The following is a 26,069-nucleotide window of genomic DNA, read 5'->3' on the forward strand; positions in this document are numbered from 1 at the left end:
CGCCCATTCCCAGACGCAAGGGGGGGAGGGAATGCGGGGGCGGCCCCCTGACCCTAGCTCTCAGGGAAGGAAGAAAACATAGCGGTCTAACGAAGTCAGGTTTTTTTTTCCTTCTAAAAAATCATTTAAAAGTCGATATTACGCAGGATTTTGACAGGGTCGGAACTGGAATCTTTTTGTGGCTACTTACAAGTCGCCATTTGTCTTCCAAAATAATATTCCATACCTTTCCCCCAACAAACTATCGCATGGTCGTCCTTGTCTCACATCGACGTATTTGTCATTCCTTGTGGCACTTGTCGTAAAGATGTCTGTTATCTTGGCGCAGATTTTGCGTTATGTTAATTTAGCTGGGTCAGCTGCATCCAATATTTCAGAGTAATAGTTGCTCGCTGACACTGCGTTCTGATCTACATCTAGTGACTTGCTGGCGGCGCACGCTTGGCGAGACAAACTAGCACTACAGCACAGACTTTAAAAAGGTATGTGAGCCGGCATTGTCAAACATGCTCGTTAACTGCGCTTTCGTCATAACTTCCCGTGGCGCGGTCTGACGCTTTTCAAGTTACAATGTGAAATGGCTGCTATCGCAGGGTGGTGAGCCGTATGTAGCGAAAACAGAGCGTATTTAAAATATTCGAAACGAGCAACAATTTCGGTACAGTTTACGATTCTTGAATAACTGTTCTAAATCGAATCCGTCATTGTCCGCTTCCTAAAAGACACCAGCAAAAGAGAATACATCGTTAGAGCACTGAACATGAGAGAAAAGGGGCAGCATTGTTTAATATAGTACACCAGCAGGTTATGTTATAAACACTCAGAAAACATGATTAGATGTCAATGTAACTTCGTACATATAGACACCATCGGCAGATATGTAAAAGATTACAGCTGCAGTTCTCGTGACAGGTAGAATAGCCACGGTAGTATGTTAATGTTGTACGTGTTTAGTGTTGTGAGAGCAGATTTCTCATTTGTCTGCAATTAATCCCACCTAGTAAGTATCTCATACTGATGAGCAATACTCAAAAATCAGCCGAACCATAGTTATATAAACGTCTTCCCAAATGGGAGAAACTGATTGCCTTCAGTTTCTTCCAATGCATTCGCCTATAACATCCTTTCCCATATGTGGTTACTTGTAGTTTTTCGACTTTAAGGCATACTCTTAGATATTTATCATTTGAGACTATTCCCAGTGAATGATTATTAACCATACAATCAATTAGTAATAAACCTGTGTGCATTTTGTTCAATCCGTGCAAACTATGGCTTCACTGAAAGTAGCTGTATCAAATTTCGATCCTGCATTTCGCCACAAATTTCTGCCAGAGCAATTTACCTGTATTCAGCAGTATCATCTGCGCCCTGCCTCGGTGCGCTTCCGACTTTACACGTCAGGTTATTTATTCACACCATGGGCAGCCCTACAAACTTCCGCGTTCAGAATCCCATTATCAGGTCAGTGGTGAATTTCTAGATAGAGTTACTTCTTTAGGTACTTTGTATAGAGAGTTTTAAAATAGTGCTACGTAATGACATAAGAGTCAGTATAGGTCAAAACTAAAATAAAAGTTCATATAATGATACATCCGAAAACCAATACCTGCTGCGGTGTGGGACAATCTGCCTTTAAATGTCCCCACAGCGAGAATTCCTATGTATCAGATATACAATTACGCCATTAACAGTTTTAATGCCTATATTAATCCAATTCCTAACGTAAAGGCTATTCCAATCACATCCCACTCCAGACTCTCTGCTATGTCCGTCCTACTCCCGCTCCATGTACTCTTGCCCTGCTCCAAGAACCCCTTAGAGCCTACAGAGAATTCGTTTGTAATCGTCACCGCGACACACACACACACACACACACACACACACACACACACACACACACACCGCTGGCATCTGCAACGACATGTTCGTAGTTACATGTCAAACAACGTCGCTACTGGCGTGTGACATGCACTAAACTAAAAGAAACACCAATAAACTTTAAGAAATATTGGATAGCATTCCATAGACACTCCAGAAAAAAACCCACTCACACCTATCCCATCCTGCAGAACAATAGCCCACTTTCAGACAACCACGCGGAAGCCACTCACTTGGCATCCTACCTGGAAGATACATTCATCGTTCTACATGATTACGAATTACATTATACGATGGAACCCTATGTGCATCAACGTGCCAGCACAACTATCCCACCTCTCACACCGAAGTTGCAGCACTTACACAGCACTCACAAAAAGGACTAAGCACGCCAATAACAGGTGAAAACTGAAGACATTCACAGTCACTGGCTAAAAAGCGAAACACTACATCCAGTCACTATACAGTTACCTGTCGATATCACAAGAAATGTCCTAGAGCCTACCACGAAATTCTTACCGTCCTTTACAATACTTTCCTCTACACACGTTATTACCCAGAGCAAAGAAACCTGATAAATTAGCGTTTCAGACCTTATCCTATCGACCTATGAGACTCACGTCAGTTTTCAGTAAAATCTTTTGAGGCGATTCTTATCCTACGAATCCATCAGTACCTTTCAACTCACCTACCCATTCCCAACATCTAACGTAACTTTCGTCCCAGCTATTCCATCGACTACCAACTACTTTACCTTACCCAGCTAATTTCCCATCAACTAAAAAACGGAAGTCCGCTGCAGTTTTCTCCCTTGATAAAGAGCCTTCGAACACTTGACTTCTCTTCAAGCTACAAACCTATGGTCACCTGGTTAACTATGTCACCTTGTAGCATCCTTCCTTCACCATCATTCTACATTTGTCACAGTTAACCACACCTCCTCCCATATCTTTCACTACGATGCTGGTGTGCCTCAGCGCTCTGTCCTTTCAACTCTCATTTATGTCGTATACATGCAGACATTCCCAAACCGCCACTCCGACCTACATGCTGATTTATGCTGACGACACTACCTACCAGCCTCCCACAACACCGTTAAACTTTCCCATGCCTCCCTCCAAGCCACCTGAATGCCGTGGTGGAGCGATAATACAGGGATATTTCAAGTAAATTCACAGAAAAGCCAAGCTACCATCTTGGTCGCACCACTCAGCGTTTCCGTTGTTGAGATTTACATCTCTCCATCTACAACCAACCCATCCCTCTGACTAACATATTAAAGTATTTAGAACTCACTCTCGGCATAAAAATAATATGGAATGCACATCTCCTTACCACCCATCATAAAGCCCAAAACAAGCTAAAACTATTAATATCCGCACCTAGTGTCTACATCCTTCTACCATTATCATCTGTAAATCCTTCATCTGCCCCCTCCTTACTTAGTTAACGTTGCCTGGACTTTTGCCTCTCCTAAGTTCTACAAGTCCCTTGAAATTTGGGAAAGACATGCACTCTGCCTCACCTTCCGCATCCGCCTACCCTCCCCAACTCATCCACTACGAACACTTTCTTCTCTTCCTAGAGCACCTTCAGATCCGATACATTAATCGCAAAATACAGATCTAGCATTCAGTTTCCCACCAACTGACCACCATTCCAGGTACGCTGGTGCGCCACAACATCCAGGCGCCTATGTTGCTTATACATCCTCTCCTGCTAGAATTTCAACCAGCTCCCACTCCCTGACAGTGAAATTCGTGCGAGATATGCCCCTCTTTCCAACCCTAATCACAACGCTCCACCTCACACCATCCTTCCATTCTCTCCTTCTCCTTCCTCCACCTTGCTGACTTTTAGTCACTGCCTGCTGTTATGCAGGACCCCGTAGTCATACTCTTCATCACACCTCCATCATAACAATTATTTTCATCAAATATTTTCTTCTGGCATTTGTCAGCAGTGGATACATGTTTCAGGAGACTTACGAGAGGTGGCTACAGTAGAACAGTAGTTTATTTAACTTGCTACCGACTTCAGTCAATGACCTTCATCTCGCACGTGAATCAACATTAAAAACTAAAAATTAGAGACATACATCTGGACGACGAAAACGATAAAGGAGAGGTGAAAGAACAGTGCGTTTAGGCACATAAGCACGGGGGGAAATATATGGGAGCATGCGTGGTTGATTGTGACGTCTATAGGTCGGTGGCGAAGGAAGGATGCTATAAGGCGGACATAGTTAACTGGTGTGCAAGGGTTTGTAGCTTGAAGAGCAGTCCAGTGGTCGAAGACTCTTTGGACGTCAAGGGAGAGAAATATGATGGACTTCCGTTTATTTAGTTGATGGGAGAATGGGTGGGTGAGGTAAAGTAGTTGGCCACCGATGAATAGTTGGGACGAAAGCTATATTGGGTGTTGGGAATGGGTAGATGTGTTGCTAGGTGGTTATGGATTCGTTGGGCTGCAAGGGTGATTTATCAAGTTTCAGGAATAGGACGACTTTGGACATTTTCGTCTGTTCTGGGTAATAACGTGTGCAGTTATTGGTATTGTAAGGGATGACAAGGGTTTCGTGGTAGGCTCTGGGACATACCTTGGTATAGGTAATTGTATCATGACCGGATGCAATGTTTTACCTTCTAGTCAGTGGTTGTGTTATGTCTTTAGCTGTTATTGGCGTGTTCAGAACTTTTCGTAGAGAGCTGTGTAAGTATTTGGAGTCTTTTAAGAGAGGTGGGATGGTTGTGCTGATTATTAATACAAGGCCGGCCGGTGTGGCCGCGCGGTTTAGCCGCTTCAGTCTGGAACCGCGTGACCGCTACGGTCGCAGGTTCGAATCCTGCCTCGGGCATGGACGTGTGTGATGTCCTTAGGTTAGTTAGGTTTAATTAGTTCTAAGTTCTAGGCGACTGATGACCTCAGAAGTTAAGTCGCATAGTGCTCAGAACCATTTGAACCATATTGATACAAGTAGGGTTCCATCGAGTAATGAAAGTGGGAATTATGTGGGATGGTGAACGTGTCTTCCACGGATGATGCCAAATAGTCGTTATTTAGAATGGGACAGGTGGGAGTGGGGTTGCTTGTGGAGTGTTTATGGAAATCTTTCCAATACTTCTTATAGTTTATAGATGTTTTATTTATTTAAGTGCATGTCACTTGCCGGTCTCGTGGTTGTTTGTGCTGTATGTAACTTCAAGCATGTCGCAGCAGCTGTCGGTGACGTGTGAGTGTGCCCCAGTCACGAGTATAAACTAATTCTCCGTAGGCACTATGGGGTTCTTAGAGCAAGGCAAGAGGACTTGGAGAATGAGGAGGACCATCATATTAGAGACTTTGGAGTGGGATATGATTGAAAATCGCATCTGAGCTAGTGTGTGGTGGGATGGGAAATCAGCCTTAGTTTGGATGTCATCAAGATTTCGATAGTTGGAATAATGACTTTCGATTAGAGTATGGATGTTGGCTCAGTACGCAGTCCTGTCAGCATGGGATGGGAATAATCCTGAATTTGTCTTTGTTGGTTATGTTGGGTATGGTTCACAGTATAATATCTGGAAAAGGACAGGTGTATGACAACTCCTATTTGGATATAGGACTTCTATTGTGGTACACATCAAGAGGTTAGGTGAGACAATAACGTCATCAGAGGGTAGTAACTGTGTCAGCATGGATGTGAATAAGGATTTAGATATCATGGTCATTGAGGATGTTCATAAACTGACACCACTACTGTGAGGTGAGCGGGGCTGAAGATTAAGGACGGCTACTATTATGTATGTGGAAAAGATTTGGTCTATATGTGTTAGGATATCGTAAGAGATGGGATCATTAGGGTGGTTGTAGATAGTGATATGGGTTAATGCAAGAGTTTTGGAAGAGATATATTGAGGATGAGGTGCTCAGTTCAAGGGATGGCCACAGGCTATAGGAGTGGCATTATCAGTGTGATGTAACACGTAAGGAGACATGAGTATAGAGTGAATTGTGTGATGCGGTTGGAGAAAAGTTTCGTTGAGGAGGAGGGCATGGATTTCGTGTTTCGTAGCGTATGGATAAGAAGATGTTTCCTGGAGACGGGGGAACAGATTTTTTGGCATAGAATGTTGTACATCTTATAATGAAAAACTGCTCCAGTCGTTTCTTAGAACTTTGTTAATAAAGAGGCTTTTCATGAAGTGAACAACAGTTACGGAATCAGCATCATACAGACATGGAGAAACTAATGTTTTATTTCTGCTCCACCATTTTCATTGAAATAAGGTGATGTCTGAGGGGTAGTGTCTCTACACGATAAAAGATTAAATGGGTTTGATTTAGGGAAAATGTGACGTAGATATTGAGATAGAAGATGGAGATGGCGAGGGTTATTTGTTGTAGTATGTAGGGTCTTTCAAAAGGGTGTATGTTTTTCAGGATTAAAGTTACGAAACGGATTATATCTTCTACGGTGGGTGGAAATGGAAGGAGTGGGGTGATGTAGCAACTGTATGTGCGGACAGAGAGTGCAAGCTTTTGTGAAGAGGGTTTGGATTTGCATTTTTGGGAGTACGTGATGTGATTCTGGCCGCAAGCGTTGCAGATTTTAGGTTCGGGCATTGTTTGTAAACGTGGTTTTGCTTGCAGTGAGGACAGGTGGGTGGGTTCTTGAAATTTCTATCAGGTGGTCATTATATTGGAGGCATCGCTGAACTCGTACTAAGAATCGAGGTCCATTATCACTTTGAATGCACAGTGCCTGGCGTATACTGATTCCTGTTTGCGAGCTGAGTTCACTTTAGATTTCTTCGTTTGCGTGCGAAGTTAATCTTTTTGTTCATTACTTTGAACGTTAGAGGTCGGCATGGAGGCTGGGGTTGTTTTGGTGGAAGACTTGCAAGGGTCGTTATGCGCGCATTTCCTCGGAAAAAGAGGATAATTCGGAGTGAGGATGAACAGAAATGACGATCGTTGGTTTTGATGATGATGGAATCTCTTCTAGGGATGAGTTGCTGGATTTCCATTGCTGATATCCATCGCTGAATGAGAGTGAGCAGTGTCTTTGGAATTAAAATTTTGAGGTCATTTCTGTTGAGTAAAAAGGAAGAGGAATGTGCTTTGTTTTGCGATTCTGGGATGATACTGGGTCCTTTTAGTTTTATCCTGACACTCAGTGGTACTCGGCCTTTTGTTAGTTTTAGTCATAGGTTTAGGTTGGGTGTGAAATGGATGTTGTAGGACGACTGGGAGGAGGGAATGTTTACTTGCTGGTAACGGTGTATGCTTCGTAGCTGGTGTTGTGGCTAGTGGAGTTGTGGCCGCTCCTGGTGAAGGTAAAAATGGTTCAAATGGCTCTGGGCACGATGGGACGTAACATATGAGGTCATCAGTCCCCTAGACTTAGAACTACTTAAACCTGACTAACCTAAGGACATCACACACTTCCATGCCCGAGGCAGGATTCGAACCTGCGACCGTAGTAGCAGCGTGGTTCCGGACTGAAGCGCCTAGAACCGCTCGGACACAGCGGCCGGCCTGGTTATAGTACGGCTACTGCTGTTGTTGGCGGTGGCGCAGCTGGTGCTGTGTTAGCTGGCTGTAATGGTGATGGTGCTGTGTCCTGGGCGGCCGGTGGCGCGGCTGGTGGTGCTGGAGTGCTGTCGAAAGGTCCGCACGAACGTCCGACGTTAGTTGCTGCCTATGTTGTTGTCCAGGTAGCAGACGTCGTCGTTTAGGTTACGGCTGTTGTTGCCACGGCAGCAGTTCCTGGCGAAGTCCTCATTCTGATGGCTTGGTCGCCATAGTGCGGTCCCGCGACGGAGGTAGTGTCCGTGAGCGGCAGGAGAAGCTGACCTGTCGGCGTCGATGCAGTGAAGACTTCTAGCTCTAGATGTAGTGTCGGCGGCAACAGTCCGACGCGAAAACAGAGCGATTTGAACTATCTGATTCCTACTCTCCTAGATGAGGATGTTCTAGCACTTCAGTTACTGTGAGTTAACGGACAGTGACACCTGCTGTATCGGCTACGAACCAGCTCAGCAGAAGCTTGCACGATGGGTATCCAGGCGGCACGTGACTGGTGTAGGAAAATAGTTCCTTGCTTGTGGCGCCAACTGGAGCAACGTTGGTGCTTCGGTGTTGTGTGGAACCTCCATTAAACCAGTCGGTAAATTTGTTTCTGTTTATCGACAGTGGAAGCGGAGTCGTTCGTCAGTCCCGTGTTTATTGCCGGCAGTCGAGTTGTGAAGAGACCATCGCCGGCAATCTTATTGCTTTGTGGTTCAACCGTATTTCGAGGGCTATCGCATGCAGATACAATAGCCATTGATGAGATGTTTAATCCCAGTTCTTCTTAATTTACTTCACACTTTCATTCCTGATATCAAATTTGAGCTCACTTTCTTCTTTGCATGCAACTAATATAGTCGGACGGTAAATTGTCACTCTGCCTCACATCCTGTTTGAAACTAAATGACCTCTCTTTTACAGCACATTTATCATAACCACTCCTCCCCCCACTTTCTCTCCCTCTCTCTCTCTCTCCCTCTCCCTCCCTCTCTCTCTCTCTCTCTCTCTCTCTCTCTCTCTCTCTCTCTCTATCTATCTATCTATCTATCTATCTCGGTCCCTCTCTCTGTTATCCCAAAATTTCAAGTTCCAAGCACAACGGAATGAGAATATAGTAATTACAATAGTCATTTGTGACTAAAGCCTTCGACTTTTTGTGTTGACATGTCCAAGTCCGATTATGTTGATACAGTAGTAACTTTTTAATCTTCCCGCTGGTATGCTGTTAGTTTTGTTATCCTCCGAAAGATAGCAGTAGCAGGAGTCCGTTCCAAAAGGACAAATGGTATCTGTCATCGAGATGGATAAAAACGTAGGTGTCTCACAGAATTCCTCACTACTGAATACACTGTGACAGTTTAAATTCATCGCCGCTCGCTAAACCTGTATGGAGACGATGCGGTACCTCCTATTAACGTAATCATCATACAGAGATGCTCAACAAACTCCAATGCTCAATAAACAGCAGTGGCAGACGCTACAAGTCAGTCGGTTTGAATAACGGTAAGGATTAGCATTGACATTCCGGCAGAGTACTTTCCAGGGAGAGTCGAACAATATATTACTTCCTCCCACATATATCTCGCGAAATGATCATGACGAGAATATTCGAGAAATTAGAGCTAATACAGAGGCTTACCGACAATCAGTCTTCCCATGCGACATTCGCGAGTGGAATAGGGAGGGGGGAACCAGTTAGTGGTGTCAGTAGTAACGTCCGCCACACATCTTTAGGTAGCTTGCTGAGTATTGATGTAGATGAAGATGGTCGTGAGAATGATATCGCAAATTATTCCGCCAGGAAAGTTTACGAAGTTACAAACAGTTTGATCGACGGCTCATTCTGACTCGAGAATAACACTGTATGTATTCCAAATGCTATTATGTTGGCGCACTCGCATTGTCCATGATATTACGATTTTAGAGCTGAGTAGCTTCAAAGAGCGTATGATTGGTCGGTGTGCGCAGCAGGCGGTTTACATGAGGGCGCGATAGCGTGGGAGACCGGCAGGGCGCAGGGGAAGTGGTGAGGGAGGGGGGGGGGGGGGGGCGTAGAGGCAGGCGTGTCTCTGTATAATGCACGCCTAAGTGCTGCTGAAAGATTCAGCCTGCAACAGGGGCGCGCTATCAGCTTAGCCGGCTTAATCTTTCATGGGCGCTCCCTGTGCTGCGGCTTCTGGTGCGCGCGGTGACTGTCGCTTCCTGATGAGGCGTTGTAATATTGTAGCAGAATCTTTATCCCAACTGCAGTTTGCTTTAAGCAGTACGCCACTGTACTCTGCCGCATGCAGCCTGTCGTTGGAATAAGAATCATTAACATGACCGTCAGCAAGTCACCATCGTCTGTTTCACGGGCTATGACTGTCAGTTTCCTCAGTTCTATCATTCTGCCTCTTCCTTGGTTTATATTTATGTCTACACTTATTCTCTGCAAACCATTGGGAAGTGCATGGTAGATGGTAAGAGGGGAGTTCAATAGTGCAGCATATGTTTTGGGAAGCAGGTTGATTTTATTCAGGATTCCAATACGTCATATTATTCCTCACTCTTTTGGCTACAAAACACTATTTTTCAACATAATTTCCGATAAATGCGACGAGCTTACGCTACCTTACCGGGAGGCCCTGTATGGTGCATCAATAGCCTCGCCATCGTCCAAGTACTGTTTCCCGCGGAGTGCATCTTTCATTATGCCAAACAGATGGAAGTCGAAATATACGAGATCCAGGCTGTAGGATGGATGAGAAAAAACTGTCCAGTTAAGTTTTATGAGCCCTTCTAGGGTGCGCAGACTTTTGTGAGGCCTTGCATTGTCATGGAGGAGGAGAAGTCGGTTGACATTGTTCTCGTGGCGAACAAGTTGAATTCGTTTCTTCAATTTAACAGCTGTGTGCTGCCTGCCGGAACACGGGAGACAGGTTTACGCGACCTTGTTGCGATGATGGCGGGCGCCTGCCCCAACGACTAACTGAGCTTTTGTTCACTGCTAGCTCTCTGTAGATATTCTGTAGGTGCCTATGACAACCTGCGATGCTCTCGTTTTCCGCCAGAAGAGACTCAGTCCCAATTCTCTGCTTGGAACGCACAATCGTCGCAGATACCATTTTGAAAGCTATGTAAAGCGCCGCCATCTATCGGAACTTCTTAAACTATGGGGGCTCAAGTGGAAATGTTTCACGATGTCCCTCAACAAATTCCGGATTTTTGCAACCGAAACTGGCCGAGAAAAAAAAAACATTTGCATTACTTACTGAATGGCCCTCGTACTCCACACACATTGTACTACTTATTAGGGTTCCTCGCGTTCCCTTCGACAAAGGAGCACGGAAAGAATGACTGCTTAAACGCCTCAGTGCATGCTGTAATTAGTCTACAACATTACAAGCTGCGACAATGATATAGGAAATATAGAGTTTGTTTTTTTAATTTCAGTCTATGACCACAAAAACTGTCGTCATATTTTCGACTTCTATACACAGTGACCACCTTCAGATCTGTTTAACACAAACCGCAATATACTAAAGACAAAGTGGCATTGTTTATAACCGAGCGAGGTGGCGCTGTGGTTAGCACACTGGACTCGCATTCGGGAAGATGACGGTTCAATCCCGTGTCCGGCCATCCTGATATAGGTTTTCCGTGATTTCCCTAAATCGCTCCCGGCAAATGCCGGCGTGGTTCCTTTAAAAGAGCACGGTCGACTTCCTTCCCCATCCTTCCCTAATCCCATGGGACCGATGACCTCGCTGTTTGGTCTCTTCCCCCATACAACAAAACTTGACGGCGACACTTTGGGTTGATTATATTGTTATATGTTTCAAAAAAGTCTAAAGATGCTCACTATGGACGGAAATGTATAGCCTGAAACAATTTTTGTGATCATAGACTGGAATTTAAGAAAAAAACGGACGACAGTTTAGCGCCCGCTGCTTCCCTCCCATTTGTCTTTCTCTGGAAATTATGATAAAGCCGATTTGTCGTGGCGAATTAAACAGCTTTATTGCGTTTATTTCACAAATTGCAACACCTTATAAACTTTTCACGCCAATTAAGGGCACAGAAGTTTGTTTTTTTCCGAATGTACTTCTAACCAAACAGCGAGTCCGGTAGCTGGAATCGGAGATTTGTGTTAATCCTGCCTTTTGAGACTTATCGGGATATTTCGATAGAACATTTCATCGACAAACACATTTTTCTCACCTTGTAACTGACAAGTGAAACACCAAGTTTCATAGATTTAGAATTAAGAATGTTTTAAAATGCTTGAATATTTTCATAAAATTTTCATCCCTTATTTCCCCCTTATGGCAATGGCCTTCCCGCAATGGATACACCGCTTTCCGTGAGATCACCGAAGTTAAGCGCTGTCGTGCGTGGTCGGCACTGGGATGGGTGACCATCCAGGTTCAAATGGCTCTGAGCACTATGGGACTTAACATCTATGGTCATCAGTTTCCTAGAACTTAGAACTACTGAAACCTAACTAACCTAAGGACATCACATAACACCCAGTCATCACGAGGCAGAGAAATTCCCTGACCCCGCCGGGAATCGAACCCGGGCGTGGGAAGCGAGAACGCTACCGCACGACCACGAGCTGCGGACGACCATCCAGGCTGCCATGCTCTGTTGCCATTTTTGGGGGTGCACTCAGCCTTGTGATGCCAATTGAGGAGCTACTCGACCGAATAGTAGCAGCTTCGGCCAATAATACCATCATAACGACCGGGAGAGCGGTTGCTGACCCCACGCCCCTCCTATCCGCATCCTCCACTGAGGCCTGTAGACGGAGTGGTTTCTTTTTTTTTTATTTCCCCCTTAGGGTTTGAATTTCCAAAATCACTGAAACACGTTTCTTTTTTTTTTTAATTTCTAACTGAGAAGTCAAATACCAAGACCTTGCTGTTTGGTCCCCTCCCCCAAACCAATCAACCATTTTCATAGACGTGTCTTTAAAATTGCTTTAGTGGTTCTTTGATAATTTCACCCGCTATTTCACCTCCTTAAGGACTGAAGCTCCAAAAATGATGAAACACGTATTTCTTTATTTCTGACCGAGAATACCAATTTTCGTTGTTATACCTTCAAAACTGCCTTAATAACGACCTATTTTCAAAACACCCTAGTTCACTCCCCTTAGGGGTGTATTTTGAAAAATCCCGTGTTAAACGATGTCTTCAGCATAAAATCAACACCTTCTCCAAACCTCAAGTATCTATTCTTAGCGTTTTGGGCTGGGCGATGGTGAATCAATGCATCAGTCAGGGCATTTCCTTTCACATATAGAGATTAGAGAAACAAATTCTAGTCTGATCTTGTCTACATTGGTCCGTACGTTAGAGATATATGTAAGGAATTGTAGTACACTCCTAGAGTCCTTACTTAAAGCTGGTTCTTGGAACTTTACAAGTAGTCTCACGCGGATAGTTTGCATCTGCCTTGAAACGTCTGGCAGGCTCGTCAGTGAGTCCGTGACACTCTCTCATGAATCAAACACACCTGTGACCACCTTTACTGCCTTTCCTTGTCTATATTCAATATTCCCTGTTAGCCCTACTTATCTGGGTGTCACATACGTGAGCAGTGTAATAGGGTGTGTAACGGAGCGAACTTCCTAGAATTACGATTTGAAATACAGCGGCGGAGTTGAAATGTACAGAGACTGCACTTAAAAGACATTTTGTCAACTGATTTTTCTGACAGTATCTAGGAACGTTAGTGAATACATCTAACTGTGTCAGAAGAGAAAGTGGAAGTTTCGAAAGATAATGTCTTCGTTCGTATTTCTTTCATACTCTCTGTAACATATGCTGAGCGTCAAGAAATCGTATTGTTTAGGCCTAAGGAAACTACCCCCAAGAACGATCCAATGTTTGGGGATGCCAGTAATACCAATATTGAAATAATTTAGAAAATTCTCGGTGCTAGGGAAACAGAAAAAAAGTTAACTCAAATGAGTGTTAAATAAGAAACTGTATTAGCAGAATGATTGTCCTTGGGAAAGTTTCCGCAGCCTGACTTGCTAATTTCTTGTTTCCAGATGCGAATATATTGTTGCGCTTAAATTTTATAAACAGGAATTACAATCACAACAACTTTCTTAAATCGTACACCTGTTTTCTTGAGTTACATTACATATTTCAGATCTTCTTGGAATAGCTTCAGGACAAATTTTTCGTACGTATTGCATTTTTTGTTCATGAGCAAGACATTGGGAGAATTTCGGGGAAGTTAAGCTCATTGTAAGGGCAGTCAAATGAAAACGAGACAGATGGGAAGAAAGTAAGTAAACTGTTTAATATTTGAAAATTAATCGCCATAATTGTTAATACATTTATCTCACTGTGAGACAAGACGGTCAGTACCTTCATGGAAAAATATTTGTGGTTGTTGACGGAATCAAGATTGCATACAGGCATTCACCTTTTCATCTGAAGCAATCGACGCCCACGAATGTATTTCTTCAGGGCTCTAAAACATGAAAATCACAAGGGGAGAGATTGGGACTTTGCGGAGAATGTGTAAGAGCTTTCCACTGAAACTCCTGTAGCGTACTCGAAACAACATTGACAACATGTGAGAGGAGGAGGGAATGAATACTGCACAGGCCACATTCTTCATTTTCCAATAGATGCCTGCCGGCATTTGTCCTTCGGAAGCCAAGAAAAGAATAACAGCACGTTGGTCCTGTTTGGACGCATTTGGTAAAACGTTGCCAAACGCAGCAGGTAAATGGTGACAAGTGTTGTGGTGTCTAAGAATCGCGGCATATTGAATTATTATGTGCGCCTTAAAGAGTGAAAAAAATTATTGCAAATTAAGGCATGTAGTTCCTAGAGTACGCCTTTCTGCTCCCTGTTACAGAGATTGAGTTTGCTTCATTATTCAGTTTGTGAATGTGAAAAACTCAAAATACGATGTGTACATCAATAACAAATTAGAACTTCCTGACTAACACTTAGTAATCACATTTTTGCTTAGTGACTCAGAGTGGTTGGATGTTATAAAAGCTGGAAGACTCATTGCAGTAGCTTATCGTTGACACAGACGTCATCATTACCATTGGCAGTCACCTTGTAAACTGATCCACCCAATAGTATGCAGGACAATGGTGGTCATCCAGTAAACTGACACCATCACCGTCCCAATCAGTAGAAACCAGCCAGTTGACCACCATTGCCCTCAACCAATTCCCCCTGCGGGTCCGGGGGTAAGAATAGGCCCGTGGTATTCCTGCCTGTCGTAAGAGGCGACTGAAAGGAGTCTCAAACGTTTCGGCCTTATGTGATGGTCCCCTGTCGGGTTTGACCTTCATATCTCAAAATTTTTCCGAAGAGCGAGCCGATTGGGGAAGGGCGCCTTACTTGGTGCATTGTGTCTATCTTGCGTTGAGAACTTTCGCCAGCTTCTTCGTCGTTGCGTTGCAGTCCTGCCCACTCTACATCTCTTGGGCATGGATACGCTCCTGTGTGCACTTTCTGCCAAGCAATGTGCAGGGCCACTTTCTGCATTGACGGCGACCATGGACCACATGTCACCTAACATCCAGCACGGTAGCCAGTCCGTTGTGGTGGGGCCGCCATGTACCCTGTTGGTTGTAGCCCCCTGACAACACAGGGATCACTCTACTGATGCCTGCGCCGTTAACTCCCCACGTATGCCAAGGAGTAGATGCCCATCTCCCTGGGGCATCGGGACTCCCGGCAATGGCCATCCTGCCAGGTGGCCTTTGCTGTGGCTGGGTGGCGCCCGTGGGGAGGGCCCTTGGTCGGAGTAGGTGGCATCAGGGTGGATGACACGCAATGAAGCGTGGCACATCTTCTCTTGCTGGTGGTCAGCCACCAGCAGTCTCTAAGCGTTCGAGGGCCCATTTTAAAGGTAACGTTTATGACCCCAAATCGTTCCCCTCCCTCGCCACACCATGGGAGGAACGAAAGGCATTGAATGAAAGTGAGACGTGTCCGCCCAGATATCTTGTCTGTACCAGAGCTGATGGGGAATCTTTTATATCCGTGAAGCCTCAGTTCTTTGTAGAGCATTTAGAGGACAAGTTTGGGGAGGTGGAGGGCTTGTCCAAGATGTGGTCCGGATCGGTGTTGATAAAAACGGCATCCTCCTCCCAGTCGCGGGCCTTGCTCGCTTGTACTAATCTGGGGGATGTCTCCGTCACTATCACGCCCCATAGAAGTCTGAATATGGTCCAGAGCATTATCTTCCACAGGGATCTCCTTTTACAGTCCGATGATGAGCTGTGCGCCAACCTGGAGCGACGAGGTGTCCATTTCGTCCGGCGCGTCCACCGGGGTCCGAGGGATCATCAGGTTGCCACCGGTGCCTTCATCTTGGCCTTCGAGGGTGACACGTTACCTGAGAAGGTCAAGGTGATGGTGTACCATTGTGATGTCAAGCCTTATATCCCTCCCCCGATGCGGTGCTTCAAGTGTTGGAAGTTCGGCCGTATGTCTTCACGCTGTGCTTCCGACCTCGTCTGTCGCGATTGCGGTCGACCATTCCATCCTGATCATACCTGTGCCCCGCCCCCAATCTGTGTGAACTGTGGTGCGCACCATCCGCCTTGCTCGCCAGACTGTCCGATTCTGCAGAAGTGGAAGGTCATGGAAATCAAGACTCTCGATCGCCTGACGTACACTGAGGCAAAGCGGAAATATGATCGGCTTCATCCAGTGCGCATGACATCTTCTTATGCCGCAACTGTCACTCCTGCTACAGTTCCATCCGCTCCAGTCAGCTCTCAGAGTCGAAGGCCCACACCTGCCCCCTTGATGGTGGGGGGCACTAAACTCCCTGTTGCTCCTGCTCCATCTACTTCAGGAGCAACACCCCCCCCCCCCCCAACCATCAGGGACATCAGTTCCCCCTTCCCAGCTGGAGAAGCGTAAGTCTTCTTCGGCTCCTCTCACCAGGAAGGGATCCCTTGGGGATCTCCCGTCACAAGTTCCGACCGGTACAAAAACAGACAGCCGCAAGTGGCTCAAACAACCACCGGTCCCTGGTCATAGGGCCTCACGGTCGTCGTCTGTCCCTGAGACTGACCCAGTGAAGCCCTCCCAGCCTGACCCACCAAAGGCACAGCGAGAGAAACAGAAGAAGAAGAAAGTCCCCAAGGCTAACGACGTTGCGGTGGCACCCATCCCACCGCTTCCTACCAGCTCTGCGTCTGAGGATGAGGTGGAGATTCTGGCGTCCGCTGAGGACCTCGATCTCGCTGGTCCCTCAGACACCTTGGATAGCGCTAGCACCGGTGCTCAATTGGAGGCAGCAGGTGACCCTGTGGCGTATTCTGCCTTCCAAGTCCCGACACGCCTTTCTCAGACATGGACAATACCATCCTCCAGTGGAACTGCAACGGTTTTTTCCACCATCTAGCTGAGCTCCGACAACTTATCAGCCTTCACCCTTTCTTCTGCAATGCTCTTCAGGAAACTTGGTTTCCAGCAATGCGAACCCCCACCCTCCATGGCTATTGGGGTTATTATAAGAACCGGGCAGCTTATGAAAGTGGGTCTGGTGGCGTCTGCATATATGTCCTTAACTTTCTTCACAGCGAGTTTGTACCTCTAGAAACGGCTTTAGAGGCTGTCGCTGTTAGGGTGTGGACGCCACAGGCTATTACCGTCTGCAGTCTTTACCTTCCACCGAATGTTGATGTCGCGCAGCATGAGCTGGCTGCGCTGCTGGCCCAATTGCCGCCACCTTTCTTGTTACTGGGCGATTTCAATGCCCACAACCCTCTATGGGGTGGGACTGTCGTCGATGACCACGGTCATGCCGTGGAGCATTTGTTGTCTCAGCTCGACCTTAGCCTCTTGAACACCGGTGCTCCCACGCATTTCAGTGTGGCCCATGGCTTGTTCTCGGCCATCGATCTCTCTCTTTGCAGCCCCGGACTTGTCCCATCCCTCCACTGGAGGGTGCATCCTGACCTGTGTGGTAGTGACCATTTTCCCATCCATTTGTCACTGCCCCAGTGTCATTCTTCTGGGCGCCTGCCCCGCTGGGCTCTCCACAGGGCTGACTGGCTGGCTTTTACTTCCGCTGCAACCATTGAGTCTCCCCCACAGGGTGACATTGACGAGGTGGTCCGTGTCTTAACCACGTCAGTCATTTCGGCGGCTGAGGCTGCCACCCCCGGCTCTTCTGGACTCCCTCGGAGGAAGGCTGTACCCTGGTGGTCGCCGGAGATTGCTGAGGCTATTCGCGACCGTCGGCAGGCTCTCCAGCGTCATAGGCAGCACCCGTCTCTCGAGACCCTCATCGCCTTTAAGAGGCTCCGTGCCTTGGCCCGTCGCCTTATTGCATGGTGTAAGCAGGAGTGCTGGGAGAGGTATGTCTCCTCCTTGGGCTCCCGTGTCTCCCCCTCGCTCGTGTGGTCCCGGATCCGGCGGATTTATGGATATCAGACCCCTATGGGTGTCCCTGGGATCTCCTTGGACGGCGCTGTCTGCACGGACGCTGCCGCCATTGCTGAACACCTTGCTGCGCACTTTGCTAAGAGCTCTGCGACTGCAACTCATCCCCCCGCCTTTCGCTCTCTCAAGGAGCGAGCCGAGCAGACGCCGTTATCATTCCACATGCGTCGTTCTGAAAAATACAATGCTCCTTTCAGCGAGAGGGAATTCCTCGCTGCCCTCGCTGATTGCCCTGATACAGCACCAGGACCAGACTGCATCCATGCACAGATTCTGAAGCATCTCTCCAGGGACTGCCAGAGACACATCCTCACCATCTTTAACCGCATTTGGAGTGAGGGCGTGTTCCCGTCGCAATGGCGAGAGGGTCTCATCGTCCCCATCTTGAAGCCCGGTGCGGACCCACTGGCGGTGGACAGCTATCGTCCCATTACCCTCACCAACGTTTTGTGCAAATTGCTCGAACGTATGGTAGGGCGGCGTTTGTGTTGGGTCCTTGAGTCGCGCGGTCTCCTCTCTCCATCCTAGGGTGGCTTCCGTCGGGGCCGGTCTGCAGCGGACAATTTGGTGCAGCTGGAATCTGCTATCCGTACGGCCTTTGCCCGCCGTCAGCATCTTGTTACTGTCTTTTTTTGATCTGCGGAAGGCGTATGACACCAGATGGAGGCATCACATCCTTGCTATGTTGCATGCGTGGGGTCTTCATGGTCAGCTCCCGGCTTTTCTTCAAACCTTTTTATTGCGCCGCTCGTTCCGGGTGCAAGTGGGTGCCGCCTCTAGTTCATCTTATATACAGGAAAATGGGGTCCCGCAGGGCTCGGTGTTGAGTGTCTCCTTATTTAGTGGCCATTAATGGTCTGGCTACAGCCGTGGGGTCGTCGGTGTCTCCTTCTTTGTATGCCGACGACTTCTGCATCTCATTTAGCTCCACGACTACGGGAGTCGCTGAACGCAGGCTGCTAGTAGCCGTTCGCAAGGCGGCATCATGTGCTCTGACTCATGGTTTTCAGTTCGCTGCAGCCAAGACTGTAGTTATGCACTTCTGCAGGTGTCGGACGGTCCACCCTCATCCTGAACTTTACCTCGACGGCCACCTGCTTGACGTGGTGGACACTTGCCGCTTCTTTGATGCCCGGCTCACATGGGTTCCTCATGTTACTCAGCTGCAGCAAAAGTGCTGGCGGCACCTCAATGCACTCCGCTGCCTGAGCCACAGCTCTTGGGGTGCTGATCGCTGCACGCTGTTGCGATTATACAGAGCCCTTGTGCAGTCCAGGCTTGATTATGGGAGCCTGGCCTATGGGTCTGCATCACCCTCAGTGTTGAAGTTGTTAGACCCCATACACCACTGTGGGGTTTGGCTTGCAACTGGCGCTTTTCGTACGAGCCCTGTGGATAGTCTACTGGTAGAGGCCGGGGTTCCCCCGCTGCGGATTCGCCGCCATCGACTGCTCGCCGACTATGCTGTCAATGTGCATTGCTCGCCGGGCCATCCCAATCATCGCCTGCTTTTCCCTGCCATGGTCCTCCATCTGCCCAAACGGCGACCTCAGTCTGGGCTTTCCATAACTGTCCGCGTCCAGTCCCTGCTGTCGGCACTGGGGTCATTCCCTCTTCTGCCTCCCTTCCGGGTCCGTGCACCTACGCCTCCCTGGTGTTTGCCCCGTCCGTCCGTCCGTCTGGACTTGGCACAGGGACCCAAGGACTCGGTTCCGCCTGTGGCCCTCCGTCGCCGTTTTCTTGCGCTCCTCGCCTCCTTTCCGGGCTGTGAGACTGTCTACACTGATGGTTCCCTGGTTGATGGTCGCACTGCCTACGCTTTTGCTCACGCTGCCCATGTTGAACAGCGCTCCTTGCCGGCTGGCTGCAGTATTTTTACTGCAGAGCTGGTGGCCATATTGCGCGCTCTTGAGCATATCCGTTCCTGCTCAGGTATGTCCATCGTCATGTGCAGTGACTCCCTGAGCAGCCTCCAGGCCATCGACTGCTGCTATACCTCTTCTCCTCTGGTGTCCTCTATTCAGGAGTCCGTTTCCGCCATTACCCGTTCTGGACGTTCGGTGGTCTTTGTTTGGACGCCAGGTCACGTTGGCATCCCGGGGAACGAACGTGTTGACAGGCTGGCCAAAGGGGCGATCGACGCCCCAGCTTTGGAGATCAGCCTCACGGCTCGCGATCAGCAGCTGGTGTTGCGCCATCGGGTGCTTGGGATGTGGACTGCTGAGTGGCGTGGCATGACTTCCCCGAATAAACTGCGGGCTGTCAAGGAGACGACCAATGTGTGGCGCTCCTCCCTGCGAGCTTCTCGCAGGGACTCTGTCATCCAGTGTTGGCTGCGCATCAGCCATACCTACCTGACGCACGGTCATCTTTTGCGTCAGGAGGATCCCCCCCTGTGTCGGTGTGGGTCCCGGCTGACGGTCGCCCGCATTTTGTTGGAGCGTCCCCGACTGCACACCCTCCGGCAGTCTTTTAATCTCCCGGGCACTTTGCCTTTGATTTTATGTGACGAAGCCTCCATGGCTGATGACGTTTTAAATTTTATCTGTGGTAGTCCTTTCTATGGTTCTATTTAGGGAGGTCCTGCACCTTTCCCTTTCTGTGTTTCTTGTCCTCATGTCTCTCAATATTTGTTGCTGTTTTGGTGTGTCGTCGGATGGTTGACTCTTTCCCTTTTTTTGTTCTCATGGTCAGTCAACCTGTCTCCGGCCATCTTATTTTCTTCTGATCCTTTCTGTCTGGTGTTCCTCTGTACTCTTCTTGTCTTTAGTGTTTGTTGCTGCATTTGTGTTCTTTTAGTGCCTGTTTTTGGAATGGGGGACTGATGACCTTCGCTGTTTAGTCCCCCTTAAACATCCCAACAACCGCCACCACCACCTCAACCAATACAATGTGTGTGAATGAGTGTGTGTGTGTGTGTGTTTAAATATCTTATGCCATTTTACGCAAATATCTCTGACTTCCAAGTGGTACCAGAAGCTTGCGTAATTTTCAAAGCTATATTCTGTTTAGCTGCTTCAGTTTGGTACTACGTAGTAACTGGCTGTAGATGGATAGATGTTTCCAGTTCATAAGCTATTTGCGTCCCAGGATCTAACGTATAACCTTTTGGTATGAGGAAAACGCATTTTCACGAACTCCGTTTGTTCCCGACTTGAAAACAAATACACAAGGAAACACATTGCATTTTCGTCTACGTACGTGCACTGTATGGTGCATGACAGGGAATACCATGTACTATTCTAGTCATTTCCTTTCCTCTTGTACCCGCAAATGCAGTGAGGAAAAAACGGCTGTCTTTAAGCGTCCGTACAAGCTCTAATTTCCCTTACCTTTTCTTCGCTATCCTTACGCCAAATGTTCATTAGCGGTAGTAGGACATTCTGGAGTCAACTGAAAACGCCAATTTCCTAAACTTTCTCAACGGTCTTTCGCGATAAGCTTGGTATTTCTCCTTTGTGGTGGTCGGACGTATTAGACCGGAACCTCGACGGTGAGTACGCCTGCTCACACGTTCCACTGTAGTCCAACATGCAGCGACTGTCCCTCTGAAGGCACCACAAATCTGGATTTTGCACTATTCGACCAGCTGGCCAAATGAAGACCGACTATGAGTCCCCTTTCAAAGTTTGTCTATGCTGACATCTCGGGTTGTCGGGTGTTCTGCCGGATATCAGCGTCGTACTTTCACGATATTTCGGTCACGTAGCTCGTGACCTTCATCAGGTGCGACCTGAGACTGCTCCTCGAGTGGACCTGGTCCAGTATTTATGCCTATGGCCTTCCCCCTCCACCAACGGCTGCAGGCGCTTCCTCTGTGGTCCGCGCCCATTCCCTGCGACCTGCTGGAGCGTTGCTGCTCCGTTTTCCGTCCGCTGCGGTTCTAGGTGTTCCCTCTGCGGTCCGCGCCCACCAGTCCCACATCTGGGTGTTCCATCTTCGGTCTGGTGCGCCTGGCAGCCCGTCAGGGGCTCGTTTTCCATCTCCATGTCTCTGGTCCTTCTGTTTGTGTAGTGTTGCAGCTGGCCCCATTGTTCCTTTAACAATTCCAGAGCCCGATCCCAGGCTCTGCTTAGCTGGTACCCTGTGTCACGGTTCATAAGATCGTCATCCATTTTAATTTCTATCGATTCTCTTATAACACTGTCTCAAAATCTGTCTATGCTGATTACGCTATCTCATACTAGTACACGGTATCTCCGTATCCTTCACGTGATCCCTCAACTTCTGACACTGTGCACGCCCCTTATATGCCCTATCAAGCCTGACAACAATATTAAATACGAACAACACTAATTAATTCGGGTGGGTTTTCTACCTGTCGCAGAGAATTGCAACTCTGATCATGTATTCGTTCATGTACGCAAAGGTGTGTGTGTCTACGGATATAAATTAAAATCCAACCATGTCCGGTGGGTCCTTCACTTTTTTCAGGCACTGTTCATGTCGACCACTGGCACGCAAACAACTCTCATCTGTAGTTGTACGAAAATGAATAAACATTTGCCTATACGCTGATGGTGTGTACTCGTATGTGTATGAAGATGCAGTAAAATCCGACCATGTCTTCTGGGTGCTTCACGTTTTTTTAGGCAGTGTTAATGTCCGTCAAGGGCCATGAGTGATCCTCAACTGCAGTTCTACGAAAATCAGCAAAATATAGCTACAGATGCAATGGTATTACTGTAGTATGATCGGATGTGTTATATGTATTCTGGTGAGACCGTCCGTCCGCAGATAAAGCCTAGTACTTGATAACGGCTTAAGGCGGAATCTTGTTGTGTTACAGGTCTGTATGCCTTTCTATTCTATCAAAGGTTTTATAATTCACGTAGCTGTAGGGTCCCAAAAACTACAAAAAGCCACTGCTGAAGAGGTCAGCAGCACTTTGCCGAAACGTATGTTGGGATTACAGTCAACATAAAATATCGAGTACACAAGTGCGAAAATACTTTTTTCTCTCGTGTTCTTTCTTTTCACTTCCTGATCAAAACCTGTAACTGACAAACCTTCAAGCTTCTAGCAATACTGAAGGAAAATTAATCTTTTTTTTTACAAGTCGTTGTTTCCGACCTAGTTCAGAACATCATTATAAATCATTCCAACGGTGAGAGCACATATTTTTGTCTATTGACACTGCCACATTCTTGCTCTTTGACGCCATTTTGCGCCTACAACAAAGGGAGGCAATACAGTTCTGTAGAACACAGTGTTAACTTGTCAAAGTTGTAGCTGGCGGGATCCGAATACGGTGGTACGCTGAATTTCAATTTAAGAATTATCGTCGTCGACTGTAGCTGCTATTACCTATGAAGTATCGAATACTGTCCAGCTATTGTAGTTTAAAAAATGCCGATCCTGATGAAAAGGAGATCTATATTAACGAGAGCAGAATAAACGAGGTTTCATTGTATAGATACAAGCCTCTTTAAACGGACGTCCTAAATTGTTATGGCTATAAAAATCCATCGGAGTATGTTAAATCGTCGAGCTGCGTGGAACGTAGCATGGCGAACACACCAGTTAGCCGTGCAAACCGATACGGCGGCCTGTCAGGTTCCGGTTTGCTAAGCCACGGAGCTGGCTGGAGTGTTGTGCGAACTCCGCAAAACGGGTAGCAGACTTCAAGGCGTCAGTTGTTAGAGAACGTCCACCACCACGACAGAGAGGATCACTTCAGGTTAACCTGTGAATATTATGGATGAAATGTGCCACTAACAAATACACTATTTTTACCTATAAAAATATTCTTAGAACTGCATTAACTGTAAGAGTAAGGTACAACATGTCGATAAATTATTCACAGTATCATGATTTTAGCAATTTTAAGTACATAGATACTTGTTACATTTATTTATCTTTCCAACACGCATTTCAGAGTTTTATAATTCCATCATCAGCAGATCCGCTTAAACAGTAGTCAAACGGAGCAATAACACCCATCTACTGTCTTTTACAGCCTTTTTATTGCAGCAATGTACATTTTAACGTCACAGCCACACCATCAGTGCTCAGGTGGTTATGTGATGACGTTCATTGCGATGTCAGCAGCAAGAAACTTACCTGCTAATTTTATTGAGTTATTTTGTATATGACATTACAATGAAGCAACTCGCTACTGTTCAACATACAAAGATTTCAAAGGTGACACTTCCGTGATACTCCTGTTTACACTGCCGACGGCACACCAATGTGGTTGTTTCCACCAAGAACGCCTCTGCAAGCGACAGACGAGACCCCATGCCACCACAGTACGTGGTTCGAATTAATCCTGCGGGAATATGGACAAACCAGGAATCTCTGGGAAAGGAGTAAGGCAGACATGCGTACAGGGTGTTCCACAATTCATATTACACACTTCTAGAGATTATAGAGGGGACATAGAAGATCAAGTATTACACAGGAACCCATGTCCGGGAACGACACTCAACGATGCTACATAGCATAAAAGCTACAAGCAGATGCCTATAAATGTATGTATATAAAGGGTGATTTCGTGATGATGTTAAGAAGGATAAATGTACCTATTTGATGTAAGGGTCTCTGCACCGGAAACGAACGAGTCAAAAGCTATAAGTGAAAAGAGTTTCCGTACCTCTGACATTGGAATACGTATACTGGTACTGTTGTTGCTAAGACTGTAAGGTAGGCAACATTCGGAGGTGGTAGTATGGGCCAAAAACAAGAAAAAATCCGGGAAACGTGGGGTCTAAGATGTATATCTTAAGTGCTGTGTGCATTTGTTCAATAGAGAAGATGCGTTTCACAGTAGCTTCTTATGTATGCGCTTTAGAGCCTATGTTTACTGGGTGTTTCTTCCTTGTTTTGGTCCATATTAGCAGCTCTAAAAGTTTCATATCCTACAATCTTAGCAACAACACTGCCAATACATGTATTCCAGTAGCAGAGGTATCATAATGGTTTTCGCTTATAACTTTCGACTCGTTCGTTTCCGGTACAGGGACCCTTACCTCAAATTGATACACTCATCATCCTAGAAAGTTTGTAACATCATCACGGAATCACCCTGTACACACATATATTTGCAGACGCCGGCGCCTGTAACTCTGACGCTCTTTAGCATAGTTGCATGACGTTTCCGGTTATGTAAAACTTGACCTACTATCCCCATCTACAACCTCTACAAGTGAGCAACATTAAATTGTGGAACACCAAGCATAAAGCGTCTCCAAGGGCTATAGAACAGGGTGACTCGTCCTGTACCTTGCAAGAGGATTTTCATCAGCCGATTTCCACTGATGCAGGTAGGTGCCTCCCTTCCGAGAGGGGTACCACCAGCACATGATGCGCGCATTCAGTCAGAAGACACACCTGCGCACTTGGGACCTGCGTGCAGCCTCTGAACGCTACACCTTAGCCACACCTACTCCGACGTCAAATATTCCGTCGCACCCTCACTCAAGAAGAAATTATTAATGACTTTAAAAAGGCAGCGTAACCAGAAAGAAAGGAAAACAAACTAAAAAGGAACAAATAACAGCTTTGTATGCACAGCCAAGAGGTTTAAAATCCATGTGTTTGCGCTACATGTCCATCTTTCAGCTACTGTCCATGCATACAACGAACGGGCTTCGCAACTAACTTGGTTTGTTTGTGTTATGAGCTTCGGCCGGTTTCCGTTTTATTCCGGATACTACGATTTTGAATTAGACATGGTTACGATTTAGATCAGTGTTTTGTATTTTTGGGGTTTGTGCAGATAAATTGTGCCATCTCTACAGTACCACTATTACAATAAGGGCCTTTTATAGATGAAGAAAATTAAGACGGGGCATAGAATTAGCGTAAAACTGAGGAGGCAGTACCCTCAATCACCTTGGGCAAAAAACACGTACTTCATTACTATACTTGAGATTATGAAGATTACCAAGGATTCCCATTATATATGTAAGGTCCACCTCGGTAGCCGAGTCGTTAACGCGACAGACCCTCATATGGGGGACCCGGGTCTGATTCCCGGTACTGCCAGGGATTTTCCTTGGTGGGAGGACTGGACCAGGGTGCACTCAGGCTCGTGATGCCAGCTTCGCGTTTGACAGGTATCGGCTCCAGTGTCGAAACGTCAACAACGGCCACGACTGCAAAGGTGTGCTGAAGACTACTTTCGTCAAAAATCGAATAAAACATGTCTGTGTATTTCTTAAAACTTTAAAGAGACAGGCAGTATCGAAGACCTTCCTCGAA

The 26,069-nt window shown here is 46.7% G+C and overlaps 1 protein-coding gene across 1 annotated transcript in view; it reads left to right on the forward strand.

Moving 5' to 3' along the window:
* The window catches only part of LOC124606283 (glutamate receptor ionotropic, NMDA 2B-like), a 727,746-nt gene that overhangs the window by 427,465 nt on the left and 274,212 nt on the right, over positions 1 to 26,069 (forward strand). The gene's annotated exons all lie outside the window — the stretch shown is intronic.

The sequence above is a fragment of the Schistocerca americana genome, chromosome 3 (assembly GCF_021461395.2).
Source record: "Schistocerca americana isolate TAMUIC-IGC-003095 chromosome 3, iqSchAmer2.1, whole genome shotgun sequence".
NCBI classification, from domain to species: domain Eukaryota; kingdom Metazoa; phylum Arthropoda; class Insecta; order Orthoptera; family Acrididae; genus Schistocerca; species Schistocerca americana.